Source organism: Carcharodon carcharias, chromosome 14 (genome assembly GCF_017639515.1).
Source record: "Carcharodon carcharias isolate sCarCar2 chromosome 14, sCarCar2.pri, whole genome shotgun sequence".
Lineage (NCBI taxonomy): Eukaryota > Metazoa > Chordata > Chondrichthyes > Lamniformes > Lamnidae > Carcharodon > Carcharodon carcharias.
In genome coordinates, this window is record NC_054480.1 from 66751897 (window position 1) to 66764943 (window position 13047).

Sequence of the window (13047 nt, forward strand, 5' to 3'; positions counted from 1 at the left end):
AAGTTGATATAGTTTTGGAGACTCATCTATTGAATAGTCTCATGATAAGAGTTTCCCGTGTCTCACAGATATCAAGAGCCTCCCTGAGACAGGCTTGCACATCAACCTGCTATGACTCAGTCTCCTCTTCCTCTCACTCCTCATCAGAGAATCGGCTTGCCGCCCTCAACTCCTCCTATGACAGGTTTCATTCTCTGAATGGCCAGTTTGTCCAGCGTATAGCAGGCAATGACCATGAGGATACTCTAGCTGGCACATATTGGAGAGATCTTCAGTTGTCTGAAGATCAGCTTTATAAAAAAATTGGCAACGAGGATCAATGAGATTCGGTGCTGTACCTCGCCCAGTGATTGTGAGTATCTAAGATCGTTAAAAATAAAAGATGATATACTCTTCCGAGGTGCCATAGTTTGATAGAATCAATCCCTTTGAGCCAGCTACAGACGACTGCTCTCAATATATAGAATGTCTTGCATTCTTCTTTCAAGCAAACAAAATCACGGGGGAGGAAAAGAGGAGAGTGATTCTCCTGAATATTTGTGGGAGAAAGACCTACAGTTTATTTCGAAGCTTGACAAACCCTAGTGCTTTCATTCGAAGGCTTTCAGTGAATTAGTAGACCTCTTTACAGAACATTTTCAATCCAAGTCCTCAGTCACAATGCAGAGGTTCAGGTTCAATTCACGGAATAGAGCCCTAGGGTAGACCATTGCTACCTACGTGGTGAAATTAAAGCAACTAATAGAATATTGTGGTTTCGGTGAAAAGCTGAATAACATGCTCAGAGATCGTTTAGTGTGTGGTGTGCAGGAAGACACTATTCAGTGAAGATTGCTGGCTGAAATTAATCTTGATTTCCAAAAAGCATTAGAAATAGCGCTGGCAATGGAAAGCGCTGTAAGGGATTTACAAGCAATTCAAGGGGTGCAAAATGGCACCGCTCTCCTAGTCGGGTGGAAACAGTCAGCCGGAAGTGGCGCGAGAAGCCGGGGCTCCGCCACAAAGTGGGAAACAGCCCCCGCTAACCGAAAATTGAGAGGAAACAGCTTAGCAAGCAAATCGAAAAATAACTTTCATCGATGTGGAAACAATCAGTCTTTAAGTGCTTGGCAACTTAAAAATGTAGAATGTTATTTTTGTCACAGAAATGGACACATATTGAGACAGTGCAAAGCGAAATTTAAACAGGCCTCCAAACAACAAAGTCCAATGGAGTCTATCGTGTAGAAGAACCAGAAACAACCAATTCTGACATTTATTCATTATTCAACGTGAAAGTTGGGAAGGTAGCCGATATTTGTTACAGTGCAAGTGAACGGTAAACCATTAAAAATGGAAGTAGACATGGGTGCTTCTACCACTGTAATAGGAGAACACACTTTCAGATTTTTAAATAAAGGTGATCAACAATTAAATTTGAAACAAACATCTGCCAAGTTGAAAACAGACAAAGAAATCCAGGTAAAAGTTATCACCAGAATAACTGTTCATTATAGACACCAATTGGCACAGCTACCAGTGATGGTGGTAGAAGATGAAGGGCTAAGCCTTCTAGGGTGTGATTGGCTGAAGGAGATTAAATTAAACTTGCCCGAAATCTTCCAGCTGTGAGCAGGTGGACCACCAGAGCTGCTAAAAAAAATCACACCATCTTCAAGTATGAACTCGGAAAAATCCAAGGCCGGCAGGCCAAGATTTATGTGGACCCAGAAGCAACTGCTCACTTCTTGAAAGCAAGACCGGTGCCATACACCCTGAGAGAGAAGGTTGGCACTGAAACAAAAACCTGGACCCCTCCCTCTGGATTCTTACCTTCTCTCGATCTTTTCATTGAGAACTGTCGGCGCGACATTAGTCGTCTCAATTTCTCTGCTCCTCTCACCCATTCTAACCTGTCTCTCTCTGAACTTACTGCACTCCATTCTCTCAGGTCCAACCCTGACATTGTCATCAAACCCGCTGACAAGGGTGGTGCTGTTGTTGTCTGGCGCACTGACCTCTACCACGCGGAGGCTGAGCGTCAACTCGCAGACACTTCCTCCTACCTCTCCCTGGACCATGACCCCACCACTGAACATCAAGCCATTGTTTCCAGGACTGTCACTGACCTCATCTCCTCTGGGGATCTCCCTCCCACAGCTTCCAACCTGATAGTTGCCCAACCTCGGACGGCCCGCTTCTATCTCCTACCCAAAATCCACAAACAGAGCTGCCCCGGTAGACCGATCGTCTCAGCTTGCTCCTGCCCCACAGAACTCATTTCTCGTTATCTTGACTCCCTTCTCTCTCCCCTTGTCCAGTCCCTTCCCACCTACATCCGTGATTCCTCTGACACCTTACGTCACATCAACAATTTCCAGTTCCCTGGCCCCTACCGCTTCCTCTTCACCATGGACGTCCAATCCCTCTACACCTCCATTCCCCACCAGGATGGTCTGAGGGCCCTTAGCTTCTTCCTCGAACAGAGGCCCGAACAATCCCCATCCACCACTACTCTCCTCCGTCTGGCTGAACTTGTTCTCACGCTGAACAATTTCTCCTTCAACTCCTCTCACTTCCTCCAAATAAAAGGTGTGGCTATGGGTACCCGCATGGGCCCCAGCTATGCCTGTCTCTTTATGGGGTATGTGGAACATTCCTTGTTGCAGTCCTACTCCGGCCCCCTTCCACAACTCTTTCTCCGGTACATCGATGATTATTTCGGTGCTGCTTCATGCTCTCGTCAGGACTTGGAAAAATTTATTAATTTTGCTTCCAATCTCCACCCCTCCATCATTTTCACGTGGTCCATCTCTGACACTTCCCTTCCCTTCCTTGACCTCTCTGTCTCAATCTCTGGTGATAGACTGTCCACCAACATCCATTACAAACCCACCGACACCCACAGTTATCTCGACTACAGCTCCTCACACCCCACTTCCTGTAAGGACTCCATCCCATTCTCTCAGTTCCTTCGCTTCCGTCGCATCTGTTCCGATGATGCTACATTCAAAAACAGTTCCTCTGACATGTCCTCCTTCTTCCTTAACCGAGGTTTTCCACCCACGGTCGTTGACAGGGCCCTCAACCGTGTCCGGCCCATCTCCCGCGCATCCGCCCTCACTCCTTCTCCTCCCTCCCAGAAACATGATAGGGTCCCCCTTGTCCTCACTTATCACCCCACCAGCCTCCGCATTCAAAGGATCATCCTCCGCCATTTCCGCCAACTCCAGCATGATGCCACTACCAAACACATCTTCCCTTCACCCCCCTTATCGGCATTCCGTAGGGATCGCTCCCTCCGGGACACCCTGGTCCACTCCTCCATCACCCCCTACTCCTCCATCACCCCCTACTCCTCAACCCCCTCCTATGGCACAACCCCTTGCCCACGCAAAAGATGCAACACCTGCCCCTTCACTTCCTCTCTCCTCACCGTCCAAGGACCCAAACACTCCTTTCAAGTGAAGCAGCATTTCACTTGCATTTCCCCCAATTTAGTCTACTGCATTCGTTGCTCCCAATGTGGTCTCCTCTACATTGGAGAGACCAAACGTAAACTGGGCGACCGCTTTGCAGAACACCTGCGGTCTGTCCGCAAGAATGACCCAAACCTCCCTGTCGCTTGCCATTTTAACACTCCACCCTGCTCTCTTGCCCACATGTCTGTCCTTGGCTTGCTGCATTGTTCCAGTGAAGCCCAACGCAAACTGGAGGAACAACACCTCATCTTCCGACTAGGGACTTTACAGCCTTCCGGACTGAATATTGAATTCAACAACTTTAGGTCGTGAGTCCCCTCCCCCATCCCCACCCCCTTTCTGTTTCCCCCTTCTTTTTTTTTTCCCAATAAATTATAAAGATTTTCCTTTTCCCACCTATTTCCATTATATAAAATAAAAAAAAAACCCACTAGAGCTATACCTTGAGTGCCCTACCATCCATTCTTAATTAGCACATTCGTTTAGATAATATCACCAACTTTAACTTTAACACCTATGTGTTCTATTGTACTATTGTTGTTGACATCTTTTGATGATCTGCTTCTATCACTGCTTGTTTGTCGCTACAACCACACCAACCCCCTCCACCTCTCTGTCTCTCTATCTCTCCGCCCCCCACACACACACCTTAAACCAGCTTATATTTCAGCTCTTTCCTGGACTCGAACTCAAGTTCTGTCGAAGGGTCATGAGGACTCGAAACGTCAACTCTTTTCTTCTCTGCCGATGCTGCCAGACCTGCTGAGTTTTTCCAGGTAATTCTGTTTTTGTTTTGGATTTCCAGCATCCGCAGTTTTTTTGTTTTTATATAAGGTTGGCACTGAGTTGAACCGGCTAGAGAGGCTGGGTGTCATAAAAACAGTTCAGTGCTCTAAGTGGGCAGCACCCATAATCCATGTCCTTAAACTACACCAGACCATGGGGACTATAAACTAACGGTCAACAGAGTAGCCAAACTGGACAGGCACCCTGTTGTCAAAATTGAAGATCTATATGCCAAACTAGCAGAGAGACAACGTATACAAAGCTTGGCATGAGTCACACATATCAGGAACTGGAGTGGGATGACGCGGCCTTGCCCCCCCCCCCCCACCCGCGGAATTTGTAATAAATACCCACAAAGGTTCATACCAATATACATGTCTGCCCTTCAGTGTTTCCTCAGCCTGCATCATTTTTCAGAGGACAATGGGGAGCTTACCACAGGGATTACCTCCGGTTGTGGTCTATCTGGATGATGTACTGATAACTGGATTCACAAAAAAGAAACACTTGGCTAACATAGAGAAAGCCCTGAAATGATTTCTAGAAGCAGGACTGCATCTGAAGAAGGAAAAATGCACTTTTCAAGCAAATGAAGTCATTTATTTGGGCCACCAGGTAGATGCCCAAGGATTACGCCTGTTGAAGAGATGGTTAAGGCAATAAGAGAGGCACCTGCACCCAAGAACACCTCTGAACTTAAATCATTTTTAGGGATGCTTAATTATTATGGGCGATCTCAACCAAATTTATCTGTAGTTCTGGCCCCTCTACATTCACTGCTAAGAAAAAAACAGCATTGGTTTTGGGAGGCACCCCAAAAAGAAGCCCCCAAGAAAGTAAAACAGCTCTTAAACTCTTCAAATTTGTTAGTGCATTATAACCAGACAGAGGAATTGGTGCTAACTGCGACATATCCCCTTAAGGAATGGGAGTGGTACTATCTCACAAAATGGATGATGGCACAGAGAAGCCAATAGGCTATATATCCAGGACACTTACCACAGTTGAAAAAAGATATTCTTAAATCGAAAAGGAAGGCCTGTCAATTATTTTTGGTGTAAAAAAATTCTGCCAATACGTGCAGAGATGACATTTCATGATAGTATCAGACCACAAACCACTTTTGGGTCTGTTTAGCGAGGAACAGGCTAAACCTCCCATACCTTCTGCAAGAATACAAGGGTCGGTCCTAATTTTGGCAGCATATGAATACATCTTTGGACATAAACCAGGGATTCATATAGCAAATGCTGATGCCCTAAGATGCCTTCCCTGGCAAGAGAATGAATATATCCCAATCCAACAGGAGCTTGTATCTGTGATGAATTTCCTATATTCCTCTCCAGCCTATGCCAGGCAGTTAAGAAACTGGAAGAATTGTGACCCAGTCCTGTCTCAAGTGAGAGACCAAGTGTTACATGGTTGGCCCCAGGAACCAGTCTCTGATGAATTGAAGCCATTTTTCAACTGAAGACATGAGATGAGCACTCATGATGGTATTCTATTATGGGGTGCACAGGTAGTAATTCCTGTACAAGGAAAGGAACCTCTTTAAGTAGAGCTACACAATGTCTATCCAGGGATCTCCCGAATGATGACCATAGCACGGGGTTATGTTTGGTGGCCGGGGATGGACGGTGATATTGAAAATGTGCTAAAGCACTGTTTGCAATATCAACAGCTACAAAAGTTGCCGGTGGTTACACCCATGGGAGTGGCCTGGTATACCCTGGGCGCAATTGCATATAGATTACGTCGGTTCTTTCTGTCGAACTATGTTTCTACAGATCGTAGATGCTCATTCCGAGTGGTTGGATGTTTATGAGGTAAAGTCACCAACATCTGGCGCTACTATAGAAAAGCTACACCGGAGCTTCACCACCCACAGATTGCCAGAGGTAATTGTATCAGATAATGGTACTGCATTTATGAGCACTGAGTTCCAGCTATCTATCAGCCTCAATAGTACCAACCACATGAAGACTGCACCATACCATCCGTCATGAAACGAGCTGGCAGAAAGGGCAGTATAAACTTTTAAGGCATGAATAAAAAAGTTAACAGGTAAATCACTGGAGATCAAGCTTGCTCGTTTTCTATTTCACTACAGAACAACCCCCCCCACCCCCCCGCCCGCCCGCCCCACAGGAGCAACACCTGCAGAATTACTGATGAGGTGCTGTCTTCGAATAAGACTAAGCCTGATACTTCCCAATTTGGAGGCGAAGGTGGAGAAAAGTCAAGGGAACCAAAAAGCGACTCATGATTTGCATAGCCACAAGTGACGATTTACTGTTGAAGAAACAGTATATGTAAAGAATTTCGGTGGAGGACCAAAGTGGTTCCCTAGTAAAGTGAGTTCTGTGACCAGACCATTGTTGTACCACGTGGAAGGGCTGGTTCACCCATAAGCATGTAGATCATTTAAGAAAGAGAGAGAGATACCCCAACAAAAAACCATTACTGAACCAGTGGTTCCTGTTGAAGTTGCTCAACCAAGGACAGACATGCCCAATGTCTCTGACAGAGTGGAAGACACTGAACTGCATGTGCCTATTGAAGTACCTGATGTTAATGTGGTTCCAGAGGATATGTTTCCTACAAAAGAATCTGAAGCAATGGAGCTGTGATGTTCCACAGGGAACAAGGAACCACCTGAAAGACTGAACTTGTAATTTCATGACCTGTATAAATATTGTAATGTCATGAGATAAATATCCTTGTAAATACAAAATGTGCAGAAAAGTTAAAAGGGGGAGGAACGTTATACTTAAAGTTTTGGATAAACGTAGGACTGTAGCTTTAAGAATAACCCGGTGTTGTAAGATCACATGATCTTGTAAACCAATGTGTTAACAGCACGGGAAATCTGTACAGGGGAGCTTTTCTTCCATTATAAAGTTTGCTGCTGCTGTCTTGTAAATAAAGCTAAATGTTTCCATTAAGAAAAGTTGTCTGAAGGTTAACTCTATAACAGGAGTCAAGGGTTGTTTTTGTTTGGAGTGGTTGATGATGACACATTTTAAGCAGAGAGGGACAGCACATGAAGAGAACAGAACCTTGAACAATATTGGCTAACAGAGAGGCCAGGAGGGGAAGTTGTGTGGTCAGTAATGTAGTGCAATAGGATTGAGGGAGCAGGAATTGGGTGTCATTGACAAGATGAGCTTGGAGAGGACATGAAATAGGAGAGAAACTAGAGAAAGATACAATTCGGTGTTCGGACAGCAGGGAACTTTAGAGGAAGTTTGGCCCAGTGGATGAGTGGAAGGCAGGGATGTGGCAGAGGTAGCTGATCTGCTGATTTCAATCTTGGTGATAAAGAAGTCCATAACTAAAGATATAAAAATTAGAATAAGACAGAAAAAGGAGGCTAATAACAAATGCAGAAATTCATATTACTGTGGAAATTGAAGCTGCAAATGGAAAATACAATGGAGAACTAAAAAAGGGAATGAGGAGCAAAGAGAGAGTGTGTGACTAGTTTACAAGTAACATAAAAGATGAACCAAAAGTCTTTTATAAATACATAAATAGTCAAAGCGTAGTTAAAAAAAGAGGTTGGTTAGGACCTGAAAAGGAAATCTTCTTATGGAGGCAGAGAATATGCTTGAGGTACTAAATGCAAACTTTGAAGCAGTTTGCACCAGGGGAGAGAATGCTGTCAGTGTAGCAGTTAAGGAGGAAGTGAGAGCAATATTGGATGGGATTAAAATAAAGAGGAGGTACTTTAAAGCTACTTGGAAGTCCTCAAAAGTAGAAGTCACTTGGATCGGATGGAATGCATCTTAGGTTACTGAGGAAAATAAAGGTGGAAATTGCAGAGGTTCTAACCACAATCTTCCAACCTTCCTTGTTCCTGGGGACAATAATAGAGGACTGAAGGATTGGAAATGTTAAACTGCTGTTCAAAAAAGGTGAAAGGGATAAACCTGGCAAGTAGGGAAACTTTTAGAGACAATCATCTTCCACAAAATTAATTGGCATTTTGAAAAGTATGGGCTAATTTATGAAAGTCAGCACAGATTTAGTAAAGGCAAATTGTGTATGACTAACTTGATCGAGTTCTTTGATGAAGAAATGAGAAAGGTTGGTAAGGATAGTATAATTAATGTTGTGTATTTAGACTTTCAAAAGGCATTTAACAAAGTACCACATAATAGACTTATTAGCAAAATTAAAAGTCATGGGATTAAAGGGACAGTAGCTTTTCGGATATATAATTGGCTAAAGGACAGATGCAGAGAGTAGCAGTGAACAATTGTGCTTTCAGATGCAAAGGAGTATATATTGCTGTTCCCCAGGCATTGGTATTGTATTGGAGCCATTGTCCCTTTCAAAATATATCCCTAATGTGGACCTGGATATACAGGACATTATTCAAAGCAACTGGATATATTGTATATGAGCAGGATAGTAACATACTTCAGAAAGGCATAGATGGAATGGTAACTTGAGCAGACAAATGGCAGATGAAACTCATTCAGGCAACTGTGAAGTGATGCACTTTGATTGAAAGAATGAGGGGAGGTAATAGGAACGAAATGGTACATTTTCAAAGGGGGTGCAGGAACGAAAATACATACGAACATACAAATTAGGAGCAGGAGTAGGCCACTCGAGCCTACTCCACCATTCAATAAGATCGTGGGGAGAATTTTCTTTCCGTTGTGTGGGCTGGTTGGGAGCGGTCGTGGGTGGGCATGGAGCCGATCGCCGCCCACAATCAGCTCCATGCATCCATTTTACATGGGCAGGCCAATTAAGGCCCGCCAAGCGTGAAACGCAGCTCCCAAGGACAGCAGGAAGGGGCAGGCAGCGGTGGAACTGCAATGACCATCGGGTCCAATAGCAGCCCGGCGGCCTGCTTAAATAGCACTCCTGCAGCCTTGCAAATGCTGTGAACCCTGGTCAGTAGAAGGGCTCCGCAGAGCGCTGCTGGTGGGTAGGCCAGGCAGGAGGGTGGGGAAGGCACTGGCCTCCTCGCTTTTCCGACGAGTGCTTTGTTGCCCTCTTCGAGGAGGTGGCAGCACGGTGGGAGGTCCTCATTCCCAGAGATGGGAGGAGGAGGCCTCCACCCACATGAACAAACTTGCCTGGGAGGAGGTGGCAGAGATAGTGAGTTCCCACAAGATGATGTGGTGCACCTGGGTTCAGTGCTGCAAGCATTTCAATGACCTTATGTGCTTGGGAATGGTGAGTACCATGTTGGCATAGGTCACAACACAGCAGGTAGGCCCCTTGCCCCCACCACCCCCCCGCACCTGCACCCCCAATTCTGAGTGTAGTTACTGCATTGAATCATTGATGGCATGTGTCCTTCGCTGGGTGGGGCAGCAGATATTGCCCATGCTAGTTCACCCTGAGAGGGTTGGGCTGAGCTGGGTTCTGTACCGGAGCATGTGGTAGACTGACACCCACAGTACTGTTTTGGGGGCTACCTCAAGGATCTGCACCTAGACGCAGTGCTGGAACTCCAAAACATGTCAAAGTCAGGCTGCTGACATACTGGGAGGGGAACTTCCTGGTGGTGGGGCACCAATCCATCTGTTGCTCTCGACATTCCACGTGCTTGTGCGTCCTTCCTTTGCAAGGTGAAACCGTGTGGGTGGCAAACGTGATGGAGGCAGCATGTGGGCAAGGGGGGGGGGGGTGAGCTCTGGCTTCTTGGTTTGTGTGTACGGCTACTCCAGGGTGATGATTCACTGGAGTTCTACAATATCCCACACAGGTGGGGGTGGCAGGGATGTGATGGAACCCAGGTAGAGGGTGGACTAATCAATGCTCCTCTCTCTTGTTCAGGAGAAGAATGTACACAATGCCGCCAAGCAGATGCAGACTGGCGGAGGCCAGGCCCAGTTTGCCATTATAACTAGATACGAGCAGGAGGCAATGGAGCTGGAGAGGCGCCATGCGCCCAGGTCCACTGGTGGCAATGAGGCTGGGGTACCTGGGGAAGGTCAGAGTACCATGCACTGAGGTCATCATGTGTGTCCCAGCAGCCATTCCACTGTTGAATGTTTAGTGATTTAAGCTTCCAACATAGGTTTCCCATTGATTATGGAAAGATGAGTGCATGCTGATCCTGTGGCCTAGCTTGCACGTTGACATTGTCTCCACTTGAACTGATCAAATGTCTTTGCTCTTCCTCTCAGCATCACCAGAGAAGGGTCAGGAGGAGGAGGCAGAGGGGCTGCTGTAACACCTGAGGGGCGAGAACAATTAGAAACATCATTGTCACACCATCACTGCCAGGCAGGCACTACCACAGATACTAGCACCTCAATGGGAATTAGATCATTGGCTAGTGTCCCAGGGCACAGCAGTGATGGCACTTCACACTCACTTGAGGAGCAGGTGGAGTGCCCATGGCATCGGCAGTCAGAGCACTGTAGGGGACCAGGGACATGCTCAGTTAGTGGCTGATGATGTGCCCCTGAAGTCGCCACTGAGGCAGCAGCTGCTGGAAGCGTAGCAGGGTGTACGGGAGGATCTGGCGGAGATACATGAGGGAATGCATGACATGGTCTCCGTGCTGGAGGAGTCTATGCAGAGCATCAGCAATGCATTGACCCTCACAGCCATGCGCCATGCTTCCTCGATGGAGAGAGTGGCGAATCTCGTGGAGAGGCTCCTCCAGGAAAACAATTACGGCTTCCTGAGGTTGCGCTCGGACCTATAAGCCCTCTCAGCGGTATCCCAAGTATCCCAGCTAGGTGTCCATCCATCAGTGGTGACCAGGAAGGTCCGATGCGACCTCACGTTGGCGCAAGAGCTGCTTGTCCTCTCAGCTCATTCTGGATGAGGGTAGCAGCTCCTCCGCCCCTCCGCCAGTGACCGTGGGATCCGATGAGGCTGCGGTGACTGGGGAGATGCCAGTCGTGGAACTGGCCACTCCATCCCAGGCGGGGCCATTAAAGGCTCCATGGGCCAGAGAACGCCCGCCAAGGTCATCGAGGCCAAAAGGACACCAGAGTGAGTGAGCAGGCTGTCTTAAATGCCAGTGCCAGTAAGGGCGGAGCATCTAGATGTAAACTTAAGGCACCTTAGGCACACCTTGGGCTTCTCACTGATGGTTTTATGTTGCCCCACTATTAGTTGATTATAATTTGTTGTGATGCTGAACACCTTTGCATTAACTTTCTTTTCTGTTTTATTTTGTGAATTCATTAAATGCTTCATAGCTCATGGCTCAGGGTGATTTCTTACTTCTGCAGATGACGGGGACCCATGATGTTAAGAGCGACTTGTTTGTCATTGAGCTTTATTGACAAGGCACATAGTTAATGTTCCTAACCAGGCAGATGTTGCTCTCAGGTATCGAGTATAAAGCCCGCAGCCCTAGCATCTGTTGGAGGTCTATTTGTGTTGTGCTAACTGAAGGTTCATTGGATTAAAGCCTCTCGGGTGTCCCTGCCTCCCTGGAGGATGACCAGGGCAGCGTCTACCCCCTCAGCATTCTCCTGTGCATGCTTATCCTCGGACCCACTGCTGGGCTCATCATGTGCAACTGAAGCATCTGTGTCTACATCTTATTCATCCACTGCGTCACCCCTTTCCAGCACCAGACTGCGGAGAGCGCAGCATGCAACCACTATCAGGGACGCATGATCTGGGGGGTATTGGAGTGCGCCCCCTGAATGGTCCAGGCATCGGAAGTGCATCGTGAGAAGACAGATGGTTCTCACTACCACAAACCTTGTGGAGGCGTGGCTCCTATTGTACCGCTGCTCGGCCTCCGTTCTTGGATGGCGGAGAGGCATCATGAGCCACCTTCTGAGGGGATAGTCCTTGTCACCCAGCAGCCATCTATCAAGCCAAGCTGGAGCACTGAAGAGCCTTGGCACCTGGGAGTGTCTGGGGATGTAAGCGTTGTGGGAGCTGCCTTGCAGAATCTGCACCTTGTGGTTACACAGTATCTGCATGTTCATGGAGTGGAATCCCTTCCTGTTAACCCAGCTCACCCACTGGCGCCTTGATGGCCACATCTGTGTGGTCAATTGTACCCTGGACACGGGGAAAGCCAGCAATCACTGCGAAGCCTCTGGCTCACTGTGTCTGGCTGGCCTCGTCCCAGTGTTATGGATGAAGGTCTGAACAGAGCGTCTGTAACCTGCTTGACACAAGTGTGGACAGCTGACTGGGAGCAAAGATCACCCACCAACTCCTGGAAAGAGTCGGAGGCATTGAAGTTGAGGGCAGCCGTGACCTTCAATGCCACTGGAATGGGGTATCCACCCACACAGTTGGTGCAGATCTCAGAGCCTATCATCTGACAGATGGAGGTCACTGTCTCAGTTGAGAGATGGAGCTTCTTTTGGTACTGCACCTTAGGCATATTGAGGTAGCTGCATCACTGCCTGTAAACCCTGGCAGCAGGATAGTGGCATCCTCTGCGGCCCCTTCCACCTTGGGCTTCCTGCTGGCCCTGCGCCCCTCGTGCCTGTGCCTCTTCTCCCAAAGGTGGCCTCCCTGGAGGCTGAATATGGGCTCCTGGCCTCCTCCCCCTTCTGGCCCTAACTTCCTTCTCAGAGGAGGTGCCTCCAGTGGAGAGCACAACCCCCATTCCCAGGGTAAGGGAAGGCTTCCTGAAACCAGCAAGGCCCCAAAAATGATGTTTACTCCAGAGTCTTGACCCGAAGCCTTTTACTCCTGTCTAAGCAGCTGTGAAGAGATTCAAAGTGTTCCTGCTCACACAGGCAAGTAGCAGTAAGTTTAAACATTAAATGTCTGTCAAAGACCACCAACGACCTCACTCACCCCTCTTATCTCGCCCGTGGATGAGGTTTATGAAAATGTG